Source organism: Phyllobates terribilis, unplaced genomic scaffold (assembly GCF_046119375.1).
Source record: "Phyllobates terribilis strain yellow unplaced genomic scaffold, ASM4611937v1 Scaffold_318__1_contigs__length_2195899, whole genome shotgun sequence".
NCBI classification, from domain to species: domain Eukaryota; kingdom Metazoa; phylum Chordata; class Amphibia; order Anura; family Dendrobatidae; genus Phyllobates; species Phyllobates terribilis.
Window position 1 is genome coordinate 164,795 of NW_027363078.1, and position 22,033 is coordinate 186,827.

The 22,033-nt window shown below is 55.8% G+C and overlaps 1 protein-coding gene across 1 annotated transcript in view; it reads right to left on the reverse strand.

Annotated features, from left to right (window-relative positions):
- LOC141221119 (uncharacterized) overlaps positions 1 to 22,033 on the reverse strand; it is a 48,506-nt gene that overhangs the window by 16,870 nt on the left and 9,603 nt on the right. The gene's annotated exons all lie outside the window — the stretch shown is intronic.

Below are 22,033 nucleotides of genomic sequence, written 5' to 3' on the forward strand. Positions count from 1 at the left end.
TGCACCCGAGCCCCAGTCATAAAGAAGCCTAAAGAACTTAAACAGAAGTCCCTTTACTGGGGATAATGGGTCAAATTCTTAGGCTGTGTGCCCACGATGCGTTTTTGAAGCGTTTCTGCAGCAGCAAAATCACTGAAGAAACGCATCAAAAACGCTTGGTAGAAGGCCCGCCATGTCCCCCAATGATAATCCGCGTGTGCTGTGCTCATGCTGCTCAAATTTCCGCTTCCGTTTTTCATGGGGAAAAAAAACGCAGCACCACCAATTATTTTGCAGCAGCGCTGCGTTTTCGCCGTCATTGACTTGCATTGGAACGCTTCAAATCTGCAAATATGTAAAACTACTTACAGAATTAAAGCGCATTTGCTGCGATTTTGGAACACAAGACTGCAGCAAATGGGAAGTGACCTCATGTGGGGGCGTTCCAGCCATCCCATAAATCCAGGAAGACGAGAATCCCATACCATTCCTGTCTTTGACGCGCCCCTGGGTGTAACGGGTCCGGGAGGCGGAACCTCTGAGCTACTATACAAGGGGGCGGCCCTTGTAAGGGAGCGGGTGGCAGTCTCTGGGTGAACGGACAGGGAGTTACGGCAAGTGATCAGGGCAGTCTCTGGGTAAGGGGTAGGTACGACCTGTGATGGCAGAGCCTCCGGGTAGGCTAGCAGGCAGATGGTAGATGTGTGCTCCCAGGTGAGCAAGCGAGAGTCTCTGGAATAGCAGGTGGTCACGGCACGTGACGGCGGAACCTCCGGGCTGGCAGGCAGGTAGGTAACGGAGAAGCGCTCCCAGGTGAGCGGGCAAGAGTCTCTGGAATAGCTGGTGGTCACAGCACGTGACAACGGAGCCTCCGGGCTGGCAAGCAGGCAGGTAGCGGAGAAGCGCTCCCAGGTGAGCGGGCAAGCTGGTCCATAGACAGACTGACCGGAGTTGTAAGGCAGACCGTCGGACCTCAGGCAAGCAGGCAGGTAGCTGATGTGCGCTCCCAGGTGAGCGGACAAGTTGGTCCTTAGACAGACTGACCGGAGTTGTAAGGCAGACCGTCGGACCTCAGGCAGGCAGGCAGGTAACAAGTATTCAGGCAGGAATCAGGCAGGTAACTAGCAGGAAACTGGCAGGAAACTGGCAGGTAACTGGCAGGTAACTGGCAACGGGACCTGAGGGCTGAAGCACAGGTGAGACACAGGTGCAAACAACATTGCTCGGGCACCTCCATTTTGGAGGAGGTGCCTTATATATGATGAAGTCCTCCGGCCATTGGCCGGGGACTCCTTAGGACGGCGCGCGCGGCCCCTTTAAGAGGAGGGGAGCGCGCGCGCACGCGCCCTAAGCACAGGGGCCGGGAAGGAGCGCGCGCTGAGAGCAGAGCGGGAGGAGGACGCCGGGAAGGAGCGCGCGCTGACAGCAGAGCGGAGAGAGGACGCCGGGCACGGAGCAGAGCGGTGAGGGGAGCAGCGTCCCTGCCTAGCAGAGGGCAGGGACGCCAGCGCTACAGTACCCCCCCCTTTAGGCCCCCCCTTTTTTAGGCCAGACAGAAATTTAGCTAGGATGAGAGGGGCATGGATGTTCTCCTGGGGCTCCCACGTTCTCTCCTCAGGACCAAACCCCTTCCAATCTACCAGAAAAAAGGTCTTTCCTCTTACCCTTTTGGTGGCAAGAATGTTCTCTACCTCAAACTCGTCCTCAGCAGAAACCGGAGCAGGAGGCGTACCTGTAGACTTGGAAAAAGAGTTAAGCACCACAGGTTTGAGGAGAGACACATGGAAGGAGTTAGGGATCCGTAAGTTGGCCGGGAGTTTCAATTTATAGGCCACCGGGTTGATCTGACTGATGACCTCCAGTGGGCCGATGAACCGAGGCCCTAACTTATAGGAAGGGATCTTGAGCCGGACATATTTGGACGAGAGCCAGACTTTATCCCCAGGGCGGAATTGAGGAGGATCAAGACGTTTTTTGTCAGCGTGTCTTTTCATACGCTCGGATGACAGAAGGAGTGCGGACCGGGTACTCTCCCATATGGAGGAAAATTTGTTAACAAGAGATTCCGCAGCCGGATTGTCCGCCGAGGTGGAGACGGGAAACGGGATCCGAGGATGCTGACCGTAGACTACAAAAAACGGGGATTTGGAGGAAGACTCGCTCTCGTGATTGTTGTACGAGAATTCGGCCCATGGCAGGAGATCCACCCAGTCAGAATGGTGGGCATTAACGAAGTGCCGAAGGTAACTGGTCAGGTTCTGATTGATCCGCTCCACTAGACCATTAGACTGTGGGTGGTAAGCGGAGGAGAAGTCCAGGGTGACGTCCAGCAATTTACAAGTGGCTCTCCAGAAACGGGAAGTGAACTGTACCCCACGATCCGACACGATGTGACGGGGCAGGCCATGAAGACGGAAGATGTGGCGGATATAGTCTTTAGCCAGCTCGGGTGCAGACGGAAGACCTGGCAGTGGAATGAAGTGAGCCATCTTGGAGAAGCGGTCAGCGACCACCCAAATGACCGTACAACCGGCAGAGACGGGTAGATCAGTAATGAAGTCCATCGCTATATGCTGCCAGGGGGCAGCAGGTACTGGCAGAGGTAGGAGGCGGCCGGCCGGCAGGTGTCTCGGAACTTTGTTGCGGGCGCAGGACACACAGGCAGAAACAAAGTCTATTACATCCTTGTGCAGGTTAGGCCACCAGTAGTGCCGGGTAATAAGCTGGAGGGTCTTTTTCTGACCGGCGTGGCCAGCTAGTTTAGACGAATGACCCCAGTGTAGGATCTTCTCCCGATCAGGTACTGGTACGAACGTCTTACCAGGAGGAAGACGATTTAGACTCACGGGAGCCACCTGCATTACTCTGGCGGGATCGATGATATGTTTCGGATCCTCCTCGAGATCAGACACCAGAAAGGACCGAGACAAGGCGTCCGCCTTGACGTTTTTGTCAGCCGGGCGAAAATGAAGGACAAAATCAAAACGAGCAAAAAACAAGGACCACCGGGCTTGGCGCGGGTTAAGTCTCTGGGCATGCTGGAGGTAAGCCAAGTTCTTGTGGTCAGTGTAAATTATTACCGGGTGAAGAGCCCCCTCGAGCAGGTAACGCCACTCCTCCAATGCCAGTTTGATGGCCAATAACTCTCGGTCTCCTATGGAATAGTTGCGCTCAGAGGAGGAGAAGAGTTTAGAGAAGAAGCCACAAGTTACCATCCTCCCGGAAGATGATTTTTGAGTAAGTACCGCTCCGGCTCCAGAGGAGGAGGCGTCAACTTCCAGGAAGAACTGTTTGTTGCCATCTGGGCGATGCAGCACCGGGGCGGAAGAGAAGGCCTGTTTAAGGGAAAGAAAGGCCTCCTCTGCTTCGGGTGGCCACTCTTTGGGATTAGTACCTTTACGGGTGAGCGCAGAAATTGGGGCCGTCCGGGAAGAGAAGTGTGGTATGAAGAGGCGGTAGTAGTTGGCGAAGCCCAGGAATCGCTGAATGGCCTTCAACCCCTCCGGTCGGGGCCATTTCTCGATGGCAGACAGTTTCTCAGGATCCATTTGTAGGCCGGTCTGAGAGATAATGTAGCCCAGAAACGGAAGCGAGGTCTGCTCAAAGAGGCACTTCTCAAATTTAGCGTAGAGATGGTTCTGCCTTAGCCTGAGCAGGACCTGACGAACGTCCCTCCGGTGAGTCTGGAGATCCGGAGAGAAGACCAAGATGTCGTCCAGGTACACCACTACGCAGGAGTAGAGAAGGTCCCGGAAGATGTCATTGACCAACTCTTGAAAGACGGCAGGAGCGTTACAGAGACCAAAGGGCATTACCAGGTATTCATAGTGGCCGTCCCGGGTGTTGAATGCCGTCTTCCATTCATCCCCCTGACGAATACGAACCAGGTTGTACGCCCCACGAAGGTCCAGTTTGGTGAAGATCCTAGCCCCCCTCAGGCGATCAAATAATTCTGGAATGAGCGGAAGGGGGTACTTATTCTTCACCGTGATCAGGTTTAGGCCTCTATAGTCTATACAGGGACGGAGAGAGCCGTCCTTCTTTTTGACGAAAAAGAAGCCTGCTCCCGCCGGGGAGGTAGATTTCCGGATGAATCCTCTGGCCAGATTCTCCTCAATATATTCGGACATTGACCGGGTCTCAGCAGCGGATAAAGGATAGATACGCCCACGGGGAGGAGTAGTACCGGGTAGCAGATCGATGGGACAGTCGTATGGTCTATGTGGTGGTAATGTCTCTGCCTCCTTTTTATTAAAGACATCTGCATAAGACCAATAAGGAATCGGAAGTCCAGGTAGATTAGCTGGGGTAGGAGAGGGACGGACGGGATGGACGGGAACCAGGCAGGTTTTATGACAGTCTTGTCCCCAGCGAAGGACCTCTCCGGTTTGCCAGTCTAGCACGGGTGCATGTCTCTGGAGCCAGGGCAGACCTAGCAAGAGGGCGTGAGAGAGTCCAGGCAGAACATGAAAGGAGATACTTTCAGAATGCAGCATTCCCACCTGCAGGGTAATGGATTCGGTGATGAGTTGAATGGGGCGAGGTAAGAGGCCCCCATCCACGGCAGCGACAGACAAGGGTACAGCCAGAGGTTTGGTGGGGATGCGGTATTTCTCAACCAGGGACTGTGAAATAAGGTTCCCGGCTGCTCCAGAGTCAAGTTGGGCTAGTTCGAAATAACGGTTCTCCCCGTAGATGATCGAAACTGACAACAGCAGGGATGGAGAGGATTTATTCTTGTCTAGGTGGACCTCTCTGAGCGAACCTAGACACAGGCGTTTCCCGACCTCTCCGGGCAGGCACGGATCCGGTGCTCCTTACTGCCACAGTAGAAGCAGCTCCCCTCGGCACGGCGTGAGTCCTGACGGGTTTTGACCATCTTGGTCTGGTCGACCTGCATAGGCTCAGGAGAGTGTACCTGGGGAGAGATGGAGGGAATGACGGGTTTCTGGAAAGTAGGAGCTAAACGTGGAATCCTTCTCTCACGGGTGACCTCTTTGGCACGCTCCTGGAACCGTAGGTCAATCCGGGTGGCAAGGGTTATTAGATCATCGAGAGAGGTAGGAATGTCCCGACCAGCAAGTTCATCTTTAATACGACCGGACAGACCCTCCCAGAAGACGGATACCAGAGCGTCGTTATCCCAGGCCAGCTCCGAGGCAAGGGTGCGGAACCGTATGGCATATTGGCCCACGGTGAGACCCTCCTGACGGAGGCGTAGCAGAGAGGATGCGGATGAGGTCTTCCGTCCGGGTTCGTCGAAGACTTTCCGGAAAGCCGAGAGAAAAGCAGGCAAGTTGGACACCAGGGGGTCTCCTCTCTCCCATAGAGGATTTAGCCAGGCCAGGGCCTCCCCGGTGAGATGGGACATGATAAAGGCAATTTTGGCCCGGTCGGAATTAAACTGATGGGACAAAAGTTCAAAGTGCAGGGTGCACTGATTTATGAAGCCCCGAGCCTGGACGGGGTCGCCTCCGAAGCGAGGAGGTGCAGAGAGCCGGGGTCCGGGGTAGGATACCATAGTATTAGTGGGCAGCGGAGCTGCCGGATTGCAAGATATGGCACTGGCGGAGGTTGTTGGTGGATCAGACAGAGTGTTCAGGCGAGTATTAACATTCCGCAGGTGACCCAGGATGGCCTCCTGTTGGGACCTCTGACGGGACAGTTCAAGACAGAGGTCCGAGAGCGAGGGAGCTTGGGTGCCACCGGGTTCCATGGCCCGAGCAAACTGTAACGGGTCCGGGAGGCGGAACCTCTGAGCTACTATACAAGGGGGCGGCCCTTGTAAGGGAGCGGGTGGCAGTCTCTGGGTGAACGGACAGGGAGTTACGGCAAGTGATCAGGGCAGTCTCTGGGTAAGGGGTAGGTACGACCTGTGATGGCAGAGCCTCCGGGTAGGCTAGCAGGCAGATGGTAGATGTGTGCTCCCAGGTGAGCAAGCGAGAGTCTCTGGAATAGCAGGTGGTCACGGCACGTGACGGCGGAACCTCCGGGCTGGCAGGCAGGTAGGTAACGGAGAAGCGCTCCCAGGTGAGCGGGCAAGAGTCTCTGGAATAGCTGGTGGTCACAGCATGTGACAACGGAGCCTCCGGGCTGGCAAGCAGGCAGGTAGCGGAGAAGCGCTCCCAGGTGAGCGGGCAAGCTGGTCCATAGACAGACTGACCGGAGTTGTAAGGCAGACCGTCGGACCTCAGGCAAGCAGGCAGGTAGCTGATGTGCGCTCCCAGGTGAGCGGACAAGTTGGTCCTTAGACAGACTGACCGGAGTTGTAAGGCAGACCGTCGGACCTCAGGCAGGCAGGCAGGTAACAAGTATTCAGGCAGGAATCAGGCAGGTAACTAGCAGGAAACTGGCAGGAAACTGGCAGGTAACTGGCAGGTAACTGGCAACGGGACCTGAGGGCTGAAGCACAGGTGAGACACAGGTGCAAACAACATTGCTCGGGCACCTCCATTTTGGAGGAGGTGCCTTATATATGATGAAGTCCTCCGGCCATTGGCCGGGGACTCCTTAGGACGGCGCGCGCGGCCCCTTTAAGAGGAGGGGAGCGCGCGCGCACGCGCCCTAAGCACAGGGGCCGGGAAGGAGCGCGCGCTGAGAGCAGAGCGGGAGGAGGACGCCGGGAAGGAGCGCGCGCTGACAGCAGAGCGGAGAGAGGACGCCGGGCACGGAGCAGAGCGGTGAGGGGAGCAGCGTCCCTGCCTAGCAGAGGGCAGGGACGCCAGCGCTACACTGGGCCTGTGTCGCGCTGCGTTGCGCACGCGGGAGCTTACCCGGAGCCGGATCTCTTGAGGGTTGTAGTCTCGTGGCGGTGACCCGGTCCGTGCCCAGGGAGTCAAACTGAGCGGCGATGTTTTAGCAGTAGATGTTAGATGACTACGCCACCCGTTGAGTGCAGCCAGGGAGCTGCTGCTGCAGGGCAGACCGCTGAGGCCGGTGGTAGGATTGTGCAGCGTGATAGTATAACCCCCAACGGGAGGGGTATGGCCTCAGGGCAGCCGACGTGGATGATGGGGGTAGCAGGAACCACTCGGAGACGGTACTGTGTAGTTCAGGGTCTTTACTGGTGACAAAGATAGACCCTCCCGGAGTACTGGCTAGCGATTGGGGCCTGGTCAGTCCTTGAGCAGATGGAATCTCCCCTGGCCAGGCGGAGTTGTAGGCCTCCCAAACTAACAATACTCTTCTGGCTACCTTGCTAGAGGCGGATAAAAGTAGCCCACGTCCCTGAGTGTACCGTGTGGTGCTCACCCGTATGGCCGGTGACTCGGGGCCTTCTAATGGCTTCCGCTCCACGATGGCGGTGCTGGTCCCACTCTTGTGACCGTGCCTTCGGGTTTCTGGGCCAGAGGACCTGCAATCCCCTGCCGGTCGGCTTCTGCTGCTGGGTAAGAGTTAGTCCCCACAGCCTCGGACGCCGGGTCCGGTAAGAAAGCTTCTCAGTCAGGGCGAGCTCTGCAGCTGCCAGCCCCTGACTCTTTGTAACGCTGCTCCCACAGAGCTCCTGTTGTTTCTTTCTATGCTGCTTCTCTGTCTCTACTCTCCTTGACTGACTAACCCTGCTTCAGCCCCGGGTTTATATAGGGGAAGTTCTTCCCCTCCCAAGACTGGGCAGGAGGTGTGGCATGCACAGGATCCCTGACCAAAGGACCTCCCACCTGCTCTCAGACATAACATTACATTACTGTGGAAACCAGACCCCTGGGGTGCCACATTCCCCCCTAGTAAAATTTAGTACTCCGGGACTAAACACATTTTAGAAAAACATAACAAGGTAAAAACAATAATAATACAATAAGAAAAACATATAAAGATGGTTACGGCATGTCCGTAACCGGGTGCAGTCTTTGAAGAAAGCAAGGTGTCCATTTCACCAAAACAGGGAGACGTAACCAGGTAGGGGTCTGTCCTACCCCGAGTCCTTAACAGTCTCTAGTCCATCCTGGGTTACGCTCCAACTATGTACAAGGATTCCCGGTAAATCCACCAAGGATTCCTAAAAATAACTGGAAACACAAAATTATACACAAGCAACAATACACGGGTAAACATAAATAAAACAATTTATACACTTCAAATCCTCCAGCGTGCGGGTAACTGGCCTCTAGTGGCTCTAGTGGACCTACGGAGCTGACTGTCTGGCCCCGAACTACAGGGTGTAGGAGCTGTCAAGGGTAAACTGGGCAGCTGTCTACGAGTTCCCTGGCTCACTAGGGATATGGCAGGCTCACTGCAAGCAGAGGGTTGACCCTCCTGGTCTGCGGGTGTGGGGTCTTCTGCCTCCTGGACCGGCTGTTCTTCCAGCTCTACCTGTTGCTCCGTAGGTGCTTGGGATGCTGGTTGGAGGAAGGCGAGTACGGGTACCACAACTGCACCATTGACTTGAGTCCAAGACCGAGGGAAGTCCCCGAGCACAGTACTAACCATATCTTCCCTTTCCTCTACGGGTCGATGGTCTTCTTGTTCCTCTTCAGGGTTCCTCAGTTGTTCGGGACACTTCTTCAGGTGGTCTCGGGATACAATGGCTGTGGTTTCCCCTCCGTCTTTACTGATGGTACAAACCTTCGGGTTGTCGTGGCTTGAGGGCAGTACGGTGTACGGGTCCTTCTCCCACTGGTCGTCCAACTTGTGGAGCCGTCTCTTCCTCTTCAAGACCTGCTCTCCGGGTACCAGGGGAACAGCGGGAGCATACTGGTTGTAAGTTTTCTCTTGTCTTTCCCTAGCCTGACAGAGACTTCGCTCCACGCTCTCCTGTACTCTCCGGTACTGCTGCTGCCTCTCTGTGTCCCAGTCTGTTTCTGGTGAAGTGTCCTCGGGTGTCAGGACTCCCATTTCCAGGTCAACAGGTAACTTACCAGGTCTTGCCCTCATTAGGTAAGCCGGGGTACAGTTGGTGGAACCTACCGGGATGTGGTTGTATAGGTCCACCAGATCGGGCAACTTCTCAGGCCACAGACTGCGTTCTTCCAGGGGCAACGTTTTTAGAAGATCCATTACCACCTGGTTCATTTTTTCACAAAGTCCATTAGTATGCGGATGGTAGGGTGTCGTCCTTATCTTCCGGCAGCCATACAGATTGCAAAATTCCTGGAAGACCTCCGCTTCAAAGGCAGGTCCCTGGTCCGTCAGCACTTGGTCCGGGTACCCGTGTGGACGGCAGAAGTGCTGCTGGAAGGCTCTAGCTGCTGTTTGAGCCGTTAAGTCCTTGACGGGGACGACAACCAAGAACCGGGAGTAATGATCCACGATGGTTAACGCGTAGACGTAGCCACTTCTGCTTGGGGTCAGTTTTACATGATCCAAGGCTACCAGTTCCAACGGTTGCCGGGTGACGATGGACTGCAGGGGAGTCTTCTGGCTGGCACGGTCCTTCCTTCTCAGGTTGCACGGGCCACAGTCTCTGCACCATTTCTCGATGGTTCCCCTCATGCCTACCCAGTGGAACCGCTCGCGCAGCAGGAACTCCAGCTTCTTCCACCCGAAGTGTCCAGCTCCGTCGTGGTATGCCTCCATCACCATGGCTGCGTCTCTTCGTGGCACCACTACTTGCCAGAGTAATTCATGCGTCCGGGAGTTAACCATTCTGCGGCACAACTTTCCTTTGTAAAGGAACAGTCGACTCTTCTCTGCCCATAGTTGTTTGGTTTCCTTCGGAGCGTCTGGTTCAAGGCGAGCCTCCGGCCGAGTCAGCATCTCCTTCACCAGTCGGACGGCAGGGTCGCTGTCTTGCGTTTCCGCCCAGTTGTAGTGGGGTAAGGGGTTCAACGTAGCAGACTGCTTACTCCTTACCCGGTGGGAATACTGGATAGTCCCATGACGGTGGAACGCAGGAAGTTCAACTTCTTCCAGTCCCTCCGGATCTTCTCCTCCGTCCGGCAGGTTGGGCATCCTGGACAGGGCGTCCGCGTTGGTATTGGAGCGTCCTGCCCGGTATTTGATTGTGAACTCGTAGTTGGACAGACGGGCCATCCACCTCTGCTCCAGGGCACCGAGTCTTGCCGTGTCCAGGTGTGTCAACGGGTTGTTATCCGTGTACACGGTGAACCGGGAAGAAGCGAGGTAATGCTTAAAGCGCTCGGTGACTGCCCATACTACGGCCAGGAACTCTAGCTTAAATGAGCTGTAATTCTCGGGGTTCCTTTCGGTGGGTCGCAGTTTTCGGCTGGCGTAGGCGATTACTCGTTCCTTCCCCTGCTGGATCTGGGACAGTACGGCTCCTAGCCCGATGTTACTGGCGTCGGTGTAGAGGATAAAGGGCTGGCTATAATCCGGGTACGCCAGGATTTCGTCCCCCGTGAGGGCCATCTTCAGCTGGCGGAAGGACTCTTCTTCCAGCTCCTCCCATTTGAAGGGCGGCTTCTGGTTCTTGGCCTTCCGGGACTGGCCTATCAGGAGGTCCTGCATAGGTGCTGCCTTTTTGGTGAAACCGGGAATAAACCTTCGGTAGTAGCCTACCAACCCGAGTAACTGCCGCACTTATTTTACGCTGGAGGGGCTTGGCCATTCCTTAATTGCGGTGATCTTATCAGGGTCGGGAGCCACTCCGTCAGCGCTCACCACGTGTCCCAGGTACTGCACCTTTGGTTTCAGGAGGTGACACTTGGAGGGTTTCACCTTTAGGCCGTAACTCGCCAGAGCTTCGAACACTTCCGCCAGGTGTTTCAGGTGGTCCTCATACGTCTTGGAATATACGATGACATCGTCCAGGTACAACAGGACCGTCTCGAAGTTTCTGTGGCCCAGACAACACTCCATTAGTCGTTGGAAGGTCCCTGGTGCGTTGCAGAGTCCGAACGGCATGCAGGTGAACTCGCTAAGTCCCATCGGGGTGGTGAATGCGGTCTTCTCCCGGTCCGCCTCTGCTACAGGAACCTGCCAGTACCCGTTAGTGAGATAAAAGGTAGAGAAGAAGTTAGCAGATCTTAAAGCAGCCAAAGACTCCTCTATCCTTGGTAAAGGGTACGCATCCTTGTGTGTGATACGGTTGATTTTCCGGTAATCTACACACATCCTCATAGTGTTGTCTTTCTTTTTGACTAAAACTAGTGGGGCTGCCCAGGGGCTACAGCTATCCCGGATTACCCCAGCCTCCTTCATGTCTCTAAGCATCCCCTTGGCGTGTTGGTAATGTGCAGGGGGTACGGGTCGATACCTCTCTTTTATGGGAGGATGATCTCCCGTGGGGATGCGGTGTTCTACCCCCTTGACTCGCCCGAAGTCTAACGGGTGTTTACTAAACACTCTCTCATACTCTTGAACCACCAGGTAGACTCCCTGTTTCTGGTGGGAGGGAGTGGAGTCAGTTCCCAAGTGTAGTTGCTGACACCAATCCTCCATTACTTTCTTAGAGCCGTTACCTTCCTCCGGGTGAGATGGAGGCAAGGGTTCCACAGATTGTATAGCATTTTGGTTAATGGTATATAATTTGGCTAGCGTGGCATACCGGGGCAGGTACACTTCCCTCTTCCCGATATTGATTATGCGAACGGGCACCCTCCCATGGCGTACATTAACCACCCCCCGTGCTGTCAAGATGGTGGGCCTACTGTCTGAGTAAACTGGTTCTACCATTGCCTGGTAATCTCTACCTCTCAGACCAATAGCTGCCCGGCACCAAATCATCATTTCACTTTTTGGGGGCATGGCAATAGGAAAAGGGTCACACATTCTTACGCTACCAATCTCACCGCCGGAGAGTTCCACCTGTTGCCGTCGCATCAGTGCCCGGATCTCTTTCTGGAGCACCCGCTGCTCGCCGGAGCTGGCGTTCTTGGCAACCTGCTGTAGAAGGAAAATCACCTCTGCAAGACAATTTTCAATTACATTAGTTCCTAGAGTTATTTTTGGGTGACTCTCATGTTTGTCAATATCTACAATGATCAGTCCCTGTGCTGCCAGTTCGACTCTACCGATTTTGATGGTCACCTCTTTAAATCCGATCTGTGGCACGGGCTGGCCATTGCTGGCGATGATACTCAAGTCGTCGTCAGGGTAGCGGGTAATATCCGAGTCATTCCAGTACTGCTTGAAGAGCACGTACGGGATGGTGGTGACCTGTGACCCGGTGTCCAGTAGGGCACTCATGGGAATGCCATCCAGTACCACAGACAAGACTGGACGTCCTCCCACATATCTGTCGCGCCAGTTCGATGGGCCTGGTGATCTTTTTCCTGGGGGTTGGCCCTCTACCCCAGGTTGTGCCCGTTTAAAGAACAGTACCTTGCCATATGTCCGGGTTGATTGCAGCGGTGGCAGATGGGTCGTCCGTCCTCGCTGTATTGGTCACTGGGTCTTCCTCTGGCCGGTGGGGTCCTCCTTGGTCGACGCCACGGGATGTCCTCCGGTCCGGATGCCAGCTGGATCTTCCCTGGGGTGGAAGCCTGTAAAGACTGCACAGTTCGGGTTAGCGCAGCAACGCTCTTAGCTAGCTCTTGGACCTGATGGTGTAGGTCTGGAGCCGGGTCATTGTCCAAAGCCTGCGCATCAGCTCCCACAGGCCCTGCCGACAAGGGCGCCGCCTCCTGGTGGTAAGTGATAGCAGGGCGCCTGTGGGTCACAACGCCACCCGGTGCCGGTTCTCGGAGCACCCGGATGGCTCTGTCCTTGAACTGTGCAAAGCCCAGATGGGGATCCTGTAAGGCCATTGCCCGCAACTGGGTTCGGTGGGTATTACAATATAGTCCCTCAATAAACTGTTCGGTCAACAGCCTGTCCTCGTTTCCCACTCCATCAGGGTCGGTCTGTTTAATGGCCCTCAGGGCCTCTTGTAGGTTTAGTGCATAGTCCCTTATACTCTCATGCGCTCGCTGCTTGCACCCGTAGAATCTAAGCTTAATCTCGGCTGAGGTGCGGGTATCAAAGGTGTCCTTCAGCCGGGTTAGTATCCCTGCGACAGTCTTCCTCCCAGGTGGCCAGGATTTTACTTCCCTTTTGGCTGCCCCGGTTAGTTGGGCCACCAGGATGCTCACTTTTTGCTCTTCTGTGAGGGGGTACACCTGGAAGAGGCTATCCAGCTTTTCTCTAAAGTCATGCAGGGTATGTGACTCCCCTGAGTACTGGGGTAGCCAAGCTGCTCCCGGGATATAGGGCATGGTGAAGGGCATAACTGCAGCAGCGGTAGCGCTGGCGGGGGTTGAGGCAGTGAAGCTCTCCTCCGTATCCGACATCTTCCTCCCCCCTAGTGGACCGTGGCCTACCTTGCGATGATCCTCTTCCGTAGGCCGCGGCTCCGCAGTGGATCGTCAGGGTTGAGGACCTTCCGTCGCGCTCCTGTGACGTCGGCGTCTGCTGGGCTCCTTCCAGGACCTTACGCAACGTCCGGACGTGAGGCGGGGCTTCAGTTCTCGCGCGCTTTCGGAGTCCACGCCCCTCTTCTTCCCCCGCGGCGTCCTCAAGATGGCGTCCAATGGCGGGAAACCTCCACGGATGGCGGGAAGAAGGCAGAAGATGGCGCCGGATGGCGGGAAACTTCACCGATGGCGGGAAGAAGGCTGAAGATGGCGCCGGATGGCGGGAATCTTCACCACAGGTAAGTTTGAAAAGTCTCTTTTTCAGGCACGCAGTACCCGGTGGTTGCGGGCACGAAATCCTGCCGACTACGCCAAAAGTTGACGCGCCCCTGGGCCTGTGTCGCGCTGCGTTGCGCACGCGGGAGCTTACCCGGAGCCGGATCTCTTGAGGGTTGTAGTCTCGTGGCGGTGACCCGGTCCGTGCCCAGGGAGTCAAACTGAGCGGCGATGTTTTAGCAGTAGATGTTAGATGACTACGCCACCCGTTGAGTGCAGCCAGGGAGCTGCTGCTGCAGGGCAGACCGCTGAGGCCGGTGGTAGGATTGTGCAGCGTGATAGTATAACCCCCAACGGGAGGGGTATGGCCTCAGGGCAGCCGACGTGGATGATGGGGGTAGCAGGAACCACTCGGAGACGGTACTGTGTAGTTCAGGGTCTTTACTGGTGACAAAGATAGACCCTCCCGGAGTACTGGCTAGCGATTGGGGCCTGGTCAGTCCTTGAGCAGATGGAATCTCCCCTGGCCAGGCGGAGTTGTAGGCCTCCCAAACTAACAATACTCTTCTGGCTACCTTGCTAGAGGCGGATAAAAGTAGCCCACGTCCCTGAGTGTACCGTGTGGTGCTCACCCGTATGGCCGGTGACTCGGGGCCTTCTAATGGCTTCCGCTCCACGATGGCGGTGCTGGTCCCACTCTTGTGACCGTGCCTTCGGGTTTCTGGGCCAGAGGACCTGCAATCCCCTGCCGGTCGGCTTCTGCTGCTGGGTAAGAGTTAGTCCCCACAGCCTCGGACGCCGGGTCCGGTAAGAAAGCTTCTCAGTCAGGGCGAGCTCTGCAGCTGCCAGCCCCTGACTCTTTGTAACGCTGCTCCCACAGAGCTCCTGTTGTTTCTTTCTATGCTGCTTCTCTGTCTCTACTCTCCTTGACTGACTAACCCTGCTTCAGCCCCGGGTTTATATAGGGGAAGTTCTTCCCCTCCCAAGACTGGGCAGGAGGTGTGGCATGCACAGGATCCCTGACCAAAGGACCTCCCACCTGCTCTCAGACATAACATTACATTACTGTGGAAACCAGACCCCTGGGGTGCCACATTCCCCCCTAGTAAAATTTAGTACTCCGGGACTAAACACATTTTAGAAAAACATAACAAGGTAAAAACAATAATAATACAATAAGAAAAACATATAAAGATGGTTACGGCATGTCCGTAACCGGGTGCAGTCTTTGAAGAAAGCAAGGTGTCCATTTCACCAAAACAGGGAGACGTAACCAGGTAGGGGTCTGTCCTACCCCGAGTCCTTAACAGTCTCTAGTCCATCCTGGGTTACGCTCCAACTATGTACAAGGATTCCCGGTAAATCCACCAAGGATTCCTAAAATTACTGGAAACACAAAATTATACACAAGCAACAATACACGGGTAAACATAAATAAAACAATTTATACACTTCAAATCCTCCAGCGTGCGGGTAACTGGCCTCTAGTGGCTCTAGTGGACCTACGGAGCTGACTGTCTGGCCCCGAACTACAGGGTGTAGGAGCTGTCAAGGGTAAACTGGGCAGCTGTCTACGAGTTCCCTGGCTCACTAGGGATATGGCAGGCTCACTGCAAGCAGAGGGTTGACCCTCCTGGTCTGCGGGTGTGGGGTCTTCTGCCTCCTGGACCGGCTGTTCTTCCAGCTCTACCTGTTGCTCCGTAGGTGCTTGGGATGCTGGTTGGAGGAAGGCGAGTACGGGTACCACAACTGCACCATTGACTTGAGTCCAAGACCGAGGGAAGTCCCCGAGCACAGTACTAACCATATCTTCCCTTTCCTCTACGGGTCGATGGTCTTCTTGTTCCTCTTCAGGGTTCCTCAGTTGTTCGGGACACTTCTTCAGGTGGTCTCGGGATACAATGGCTGTGGTTTCCCCTCCGTCTTTACTGATGGTACAAACCTTCGGGTTGTCGTGGCTTGAGGGCAGTACGGTGTACGGGTCCTTCTCCCACTGGTCGTCCAACTTGTGGAGCCGTCTCTTCCTCTTCAAGACCTGCTCTCCGGGTACCAGGGGAACAGCGGGAGCATACTGGTTGTAAGTTTTCTCTTGTCTTTCCCTAGCCTGACAGAGACTTCGCTCCACGCTCTCCTGTACTCTCCGGTACTGCTGCTGCCTCTCTGTGTCCCAGTCTGTTTCTGGTGAAGTGTCCTCGGGTGTCAGGACTCCCATTTCCAGGTCAACAGGTAACTTACCAGGTCTTGCCCTCATTAGGTAAGCCGGGGTACAGTTGGTGGAACCTACCGGGATGTGGTTGTATAGGTCCACCAGATCGGGCAACTTCTCAGGCCACAGACTGCGTTCTTCCAGGGGCAACGTTTTTAGAAGATCCATTACCACCTGGTTCATTTTTTCACAAAGTCCATTAGTATGCGGATGGTAGGGTGTCGTCCTTATCTTCCGGCAGCCATACAGATTGCAAAATTCCTGGAAGACCTCCGCTTCAAAGGCAGGTCCCTGGTCCGTCAGCACTTGGTCCGGGTACCCGTGTGGACGGCAGAAGTGCTGCTGGAAGGCTCTAGCTGCTGTTTGAGCCGTTAAGTCCTTGACGGGGACGACAACCAAGAACCGGGAGTAATGATCCACGATGGTTAACGCGTAGACGTAGCCACTTCTGCTTGGGGTCAGTTTTACATGATCCAAGGCTACCAGTTCCAACGGTTGCCGGGTGACGATGGACTGCAGGGGAGTCTTCTGGCTGGCACGGTCCTTCCTTCTCAGGTTGCACGGGCCACAGTCTCTGCACCATTTCTCGATGGTTCCCCTCATGCCTACCCAGTGGAACCGCTCGCGCAGCAGGAACTCCAGCTTCTTCCATCCGAAGTGTCCAGCTCCGTCGTGGTATGCCTCCATCACCATGGCTGCGTCTCTTCGTGGCACCACTACTTGCCAGAGTAATTCATGCGTCCGGGAGTTAACCATTCTGCGGCACAACTTTCCTTTGTAAAGGAACAGTCGACTCTTCTCTGCCCATAGTTGTTTGGCTTCCTTCGGAGCGTCTGGTTCAAGGCGAGCCTCCGGCCGAGTCAGCATCTCCTTCACCAGTCGGACGGCAGGGTCGCTGTCTTGCGTTTCCGCCCAGTTGTAGTGGGGTAAGGGGTTCAACGTAGCAGCCTGCTTACTCCTTACCCGGTGGGAATACTGGATAGTCCCATGACGGTGGAACGCAGGGAGTTCAACTTCTTCCAGTCCCTCCGGATCTTCTCCTCCGTCCGGCAGGTTGGGCATCCTGGACAGGGCGTCCGCGTTGGTATTGGAGCGTCCTGCCCGGTATTTGATTGTGAACTCGTAGTTGGACAGACGGGCCATCCACCTCTGCTCCAGGGCACCGAGTCTTGCCGTGTCCAGGTGTGTCAACGGGTTGTTATCCGTGTACACGGTGAACCGGGAAGAAGCGAGGTAATGCTTAAAGCGCTCGGTGACTGCCCATACTACGGCCAGGAACTCTAGCTTAAATGAGCTGTAATTCTCGGGGTTCCTTTCGGTGGGTCGCAGTTTTCGGCTGGCGTAAGCGATTACTCGTTCCTTCCCCTGCTGGATCTGGGACAGTACGGCTCCTAGCCCGATGTTACTGGCGTCGGTGTAGAGGATAAAGGGCTGGCTATAATCCGGGTACGCCAGGATTTCGTCCCCCGTGAGGGCCATATTCAGCTGGCGGAAGGACTCTTCTTCCAGCTCCTCCCATTTGAAGGGCGGCTTCTGGTTCTTGGCCTTCCGGGACTGGCCTATCAGGAGGTCCTGCATAGGTGCTGCCTTTTTGGTGAAACCGGGAATAAACCTTCGGTAGTAGCCTACCAACCCGAGGAACTGCCGCACTTATTTTACGCTGGAGGGGCTTGGCCATTCCTTAATTGCGGTGATCTTATCAGGGTCGGGAGCCACTCCGTCAGCGCTCACCACGTGTCCCAGGTACTGCACCTTTGGTTTCAGGAGGTGACACTTGGAGGGTTTCACCTTTAGGCCGTAACTCGCCAGAGCTTCGAACACTTCCGCAAGGTGTTTCAGGTGGTCCTCATACGTCTTGGAATATACGATGACATCGTCCAGGTACAACAGGACCGTCTCGAAGTTTCTGTGGCCCAGACAACACTCCATTAGTCGTTGGAAGGTTCCTGGTGCGTTGCAGAGTCCGAACGGCATGCAGGTGAACTCGCTAAGTCCCATCGGGGTGGTGAATGCGGTCTTCTCCCGGTCCGCCTCTGCTACAGGAACCTGCCAGTACCCGCTAGTGAGATAAAAGGTAGAGAAGAAGTTAGCAGATCTTAAAGCAGCCAAAGACTCCTCTATCCTTGGTAAAGGGTACGCATCCTTGTGTGTGATACGGTTGATTTTCCGGTAATCTACACACATCCTCATAGTGTTGTCTTTCTTTTTGACTAAAACTAGTGGGGCTGCCCAGGGGCTACAGCTATCCCGGATTACCCCAGCCTCCTTCATGTCTCTAAGCATCCCCTTGGCGTGTTGGTAATGTGCAGGGGGTACGGGTCGATACCTCTCTTTTATGGGAGGATGATCTCCCGTGGGGATGCGGTGTTCTACCCCCTTGACTCGCCCGAAGTCTAACGGGTGTTTACTAAACACTCTCTCATACTCTTGAACCACCCGGTAGACTCCCTGTTTCTGGTGGGAGGGAGTGGAGTCAGTTCCCAAGTGTAGTTGCTGACACCAATCCTCCATTACTTTCTTAGAGCCGTTACCTTCCTCCGGGTGAGATGGAGGCAAGGGTTCCACAGATTGTATAGCATTTTGGTTAATGGTATATAATTTGGCTAGCGTGGCAGGTACACTTCCCTCTTCCCGATATTGATTATGCGAACGGGCACCCTCCCATGGCGTACATTAACCACCCCCCGTGCTGTCAAGATGGTGGGCCTACTGTCTGAGTAAACTGGTTCTACCATTGCCTGGTAATCTCTACCTCTCAGACCAATAGCTGCCCGGCACCAAATCATCATTTCACTTTTTGGGGGCATGGCAATAGGAAAAGGGTCTCACATTCTTACGCTACCAATCTCACCGCCGGAGAGTTCCACCTGTTGCCGTCGCATCAGTGCCCGGATCTCTTTCTGGAGCACCCGCTGCTCGCCGGAGCTGGCGTTCTTGGCAACCTGCTGTAGAAGGAAAATCACCTCTGCAAGACAATTTTCAATTTTCAATTACATTAGTTCCTAGAGTTATTTTTGGGTGACTCTCATGTTTGTCAATATCTACAATGATCAGTCCCTGTGCTGCCAGTTCGACTCTACCGATTTTGATGGTCACCTCTTTAAATCCGATCTGTGGCACGGGCTGGCCATTGCTGGCGATGATACTCAAGTCGTCGTCAGGGTAGCGGGTAATATCCGAGTCATTCCAGTACTGCTTAAAGAGCACGTACGGGATGGTGGTGACCTGTGACCCGGTGTCCAGTAGGGCACTCATGGGAATGCCATCCAGTACCACAGGCAAGACTGGACGTCCTCCCACATATCTGTCGCGCCAGTTCGATGGGCCTGGTGATCTTTTTCCTGGGGGTTGGCCCTCTACCCCAGGTTGTGCCCGTTTAAAGAACAGTACCTTGCCATATGTCCGGGTTGATTGCAGCGGTAGCAGATGGGTCGTCCGTCCTCGCTGTATTGGTCACTGGGTCTTCCTCTGGCCGGTGGGGTCCTCCTTGGTCGACGCCACGGGATGTCCTCCGGTCCGGATGCCAGCTGGATCTTCCCTGGGGTGGAAGCCTGTAAAGACTGCACAGTTCGGGTTAGCGCAGCAACGCTCTTAGCTAGCTCTTGGACCTGATGGTGTAGGTCTGGAGCCGGGTCATTGTCCAAAGCCTGCGCATCAGCTCCCACAGGCCCTGCCGACAAGGGCGCCGCCTCCTGGTGGTAAGTGATAGCAGGGCGCCTGTGGGTCACAACGCCACCCGGTGCCGGTTCTCGGAGCACCCGGATGGCTCTGTCCTTGAACTGTGCAAAGCCCAGATGGGGATCCTGTAAGGCCATTGCCCGCAACTGGGTTCGGTGGGTATTACAATATAGTCCCTCTATAAACTGTTCGGTCAACAGCCTGTCCTCGTTTCCCACTCCATCAGGGTCGGTCTGTTTAATGGCCCTCAGGGCCTCTTGTAGGTTTAGTGCATAGTCCCTTATACTCTCATGCGCTCGCTGCTTGCACCCGTAGAATCTAAGCTTAATCTCGGCTGAGGTGCGGGTATCAAAGGTGTCCTTCAGCCGGGTTAGTATCCCTGCGACAGTCTTCCTCCCAGGTGGCCAGGATTTTACTTCCCTTTTGGCTGCCCCGGTTAGTTGGGCCACCAGGATGCTCACTTTTTGCTCTTCTGTGAGGGGGTACACCTGGAAGAGGCTATCCAGCTTTTCTCTAAAGTCATGCAGGGTATGTGACTCCCCTGAGTACTGGGGTAGCCAAGCTGCTCCCGGGATATAGGGCATGGTGAAGGGCATAACTGCAGCAGCGGTAGCGCTGGCGGGGGTTGAGGCAGTGAAGCTCTCCTCCGTATCCGACATCTTCCTCCCCCCTAGTGGACCGTGGCCTACCTTGCGATGATCCTCTTCCGTAGGCCGCGGCTCCGCAGTGGATCGTCAGGGTTGAGGACCTTCCGTCGCGCTCCTGTGACGTCGGCGTCTGCTGGGCTCCTTCCAGGACCTTACGCAATGTCCGGACGTGAGGCGGGGCTTCAGTTCTCGCGCGCTTTCGGAGTCCACGCCCCTCTTCTTCCCCCGCGGCGTCCTCAAGATGGCGTCCAATGGCGGGAAACCTCCACGGATGGCGGGAAGAAGGCAGAAGATGGCGCCGGATGGCGGGAAACTTCACCGATGGCGGGAAGAAGGCTGAAGATGGCGCCGGATGGCGGGAATCTTCACCACAGGTAAGTTTGAAAAGTCTCTTTTTCAGGCACGCAGTACCCGGTGGTTGCGGGCACGAAATCCTGCCGACTACGCCAAAAGTTGACGCGCCCCTGGGCCTGTATCGCGCTGCGTTGCGCACGCGGGAGCTTACCCGGAGCCGGATCTCTTGAGGGTTGTAGTCTCGTGGCGGTGACCCGGTCCGTGCCCAGGGAGTCAAACTGAGCGGCGATGTTTTAGCAGTAGATGTTAGATGACTACGCCACCCGTTGAGTGCAGCCAGGGAGCTGCTGCTGCAGGGCAGACCGCTGAGGCCGGTGGTAGGATTGTGCAGCGTGATAGTATAACCCCCAACGGGAGGGGTATGGCCTCAGGGCAGCCGACGTGGATGATGGGGGTAGCAGGAACCACTCGGAGACGGTACTGTGTAGTTCAGGGTCTTTACTGGTGACAAAGATAGACCCTCCCGGAGTACTGGCTAGCGATTGGGGCCTGGTCAGTCCTTGAGCAGATGGAATCTCCCCTGGCCAGGCGGAGTTGTAGGCCTCCCAAACTAACAATACTCTTCTGGCTACCTTGCTAGAGGCGGATTGTAGCGCTGGCGTCCCTGCCCTCTGCTAGGCAGGGACGCTGCTCCCCTCACCGCTCTGCTCCGTGCCCGGCGTCCTCTCCCCGCTCTGCTGTCAGCGCGCGCTCCTGCCCGGCGTCCTCTCCCCGCTCTGCTGTCAGCGCGCGCTCCGTCCCGGCGTCCTCCTCCTGCTCTGCTCTCGGCGCGCGCTCCTTCCCGGCCCCTGTGCTTAGGGCGCGCGCGCGCGCGCTCCCCTCCTCTTAAAGGGGCCGCGCGCGCCGCCCTAAAGAGTCCCCGGCCAATGGCCGGAGGACTTCATCATATAAAAGGCACCTCCTCCAAAATGGAGGTGCCCGAGCAATGTTGTTTGCACCTGTGTCTCACCTGTGCTTCAGCCCTCAGGTCCCGTTGCCAGTTACCTGCCAGTTACCTGCCAGTTTCCTGCCAGTTTCCTGCTAGTTACCTGCCTGATTCCTGCCTGAATACTTGTTACCTGCCTGCCTGCCTGAGGTCCGACGGTCTGCCTTACAACTCCGGTCAGTCTGTCTAAGGACCAACTTGTCCGCTCACCTGGGAGCGCACATCAGCTACCTGCCTGCTTGCCTGAGGTCCGACGGTCTGCCTTACAACTCCGGTCAGTCTGTCTATGGACCAGCTTGCCCGCTCACCTGGGAGCGCTTCTCCGCTACCTGCCTGCTTGCCAGCCCGGAGGCTCCGTTGTCACGTGCTGTGACCACCAGCTATCTCAGAGACTCTTGCCCGCTCACCTGGGAGCGCATCTCCGTTACCTGCCTGCTTGCCAGCCCGGAGGTCCCGTTGTCACGTGCGGTGACCACCAGCTATTCCAGAGACTCTTGCCCGCTCACCTGGGAGCGCTTCTCCGTTACCTACCTGCCTGCCAGCCCGGAGGTTCCGCCGTCACGTGCCGTGACCACCTGCTATTCCAGAGACTCTCGCTTGCTCACCTGGGAGCACACATCTACCATCTGCCTGCTAGCCTACCCGGAGGCTCTGCCATCACAGGTCGTACCTACCCCTTACCCAGAGACTGCCCTGATCACTTGCCGTAACTCCCTGTCCGTTCACCCAGAGACTGCCA